The sequence below is a fragment of the Solanum stenotomum genome, chromosome 1 (assembly GCF_019186545.1).
Source record: "Solanum stenotomum isolate F172 chromosome 1, ASM1918654v1, whole genome shotgun sequence".
In the NCBI taxonomy this organism is placed as follows: domain Eukaryota; kingdom Viridiplantae; phylum Streptophyta; class Magnoliopsida; order Solanales; family Solanaceae; genus Solanum; species Solanum stenotomum.
In genome coordinates this window covers 14,358,427-14,360,392 of record NC_064282.1, presented here as the reverse complement: position 1 = coordinate 14,360,392, position 1,966 = coordinate 14,358,427, and positions in this window count along the sequence as shown.

Genomic DNA, 1,966 nt, shown 5'->3' with positions numbered 1-1,966 from the left:
ATTTAAAATCAATCAATTAGTACAAATATCAAGTGCACGCTACATATGGTATTGATCTTCATTATACTATGAGAGGGAGAAGTTAATTAGAATTGTTTGATTTCTTCGAAGAACATTATTTCACTACACATAAATTAGGGTAAAATTATTTTTATTAGCATCAGGTGTTTTTAACATATGCATTTTTATTATTCAATAATAATTCATATTAATTATTTTTAAATTATAAAATTAATACATTTTAAATATCCGCGCAACGCACGGGCACGTATACTAGTTATAATAAAAGAAGTCAAAAAATAATTTATGTATAAAAAAGATTAAAATATGCTTTAACTTTGCTAGAAGAATCATATATACCCCTAAATAATTTTTAAGAAAATTAAAAGTCAAAAATATAAATTTAAAACTAAATTTTTCACTTCCATTAAATGAAGAGTATATGTGAGCTCATTTTGTAACGGTAGGGGTATATGTGAGCCGTTTGTATAACGGTAAGGGTATATACGAGTCACTTTCATAATGAGGGGTATATCAGTTCCAAATGGCAAAGTTGAGGGGTATATCATGCCTTTTTCCCTTTAAATTATATTGATGGGTAAGTTATCTTATTAGAAACTTTCTAGTATCTTTTAATTATGATGTAAGTTTTGAAAAATTATTTAAATTATATTGATGGGTAAGTTATCTTATTAGAAACTTTTTAGTATCTTTTAATTATGATGAAAGTTTTGAAAAAAATCTAAATATTCATTTGCTCATATATTATTTGTATTCATTCACTTTATTGTATCAATTGTTATCAGTTTGTATCACTTATATCAATTTTGATGGATACAATCACGATAGATTATATGCGTTTACTTAATTTTGCTTGGTACACTAAAAGTGAAAAACAAAAGTCATGTGTACAGTGATACAAACAACAAAAATACATTATATCATCAAGACAAAGTGTAAAAATACAGTGATTGCCGAGAAATCTCACCTTCATGTTATGAAAATCTAAGTGAAATACAAATATACAACAAAGATCTGCAAAAAGTTTTGAGGTGAAAAATTAAAACAAAAAATGACAGAAGTACAAAAATTTGTCAAAAAAATTCTCTTTCAAAATACATAAATAAAATCTAACATACAAAAAAATTAGAACGAAAAAGGCGAGAGGCAACCGGAGAGAAGAGACGAGAGAATAAAGTAGAGTTATGAATAGTAAATATGATGTACTCCCTCCGTTTAAAAAAGAATAACCTTCTTATCTTTTTAATCTGTTTTAAAAGGAATGATCACTTTTCTTTTTTGGCTATATTTTAATTTCAATTTTCCACGTGGCATTTTAAAGCCACAAATGTAAAGAGTATTTTAGTACATTTGACATAACTTTAATTTAAAATCACAAAATTGAAAAGTTTTATTTATTTTATTTAACTTCGTGTCAAGTCAAACAATGTCATTTTTTTTTCTAAACAAAGAAAATATATATGTAAAATTCCCAATGTAATATGGAAGCTCAGATCCGAAACAATACAGCCCAATGAGGTGTAAAAATCCAAAACTTTAACCTTAGATCCAATTGAGTCCATATCCTAACCAATTGTGAAAGTTTGCACAACAAATATTTACATGTATACGCAAAACTATACAAATAGTTATACACTTTGTCCGTGTCAAAGAGAACAATTTAATAAGATATGAGAATGAAAATTGTACTAAATATATGATGAGCGCATTATATTTTGTGAAAAATTTTAACGGAAGCAATTTTTTGCAAATCCGCCAAGACTTGTAAATAATTTAACAATATATGAAAATAAAGATAGTTTATATACTAGTGTCAAAGTTATGAGACACCCCTCACAACTTGTAAATAATTGAATGCATACATGTTCAACCAATTTAGAAAAAATTATGAATAATTTAACATGATAGAAGAATAAACATTATACTAAAGTTATGACATATTCGT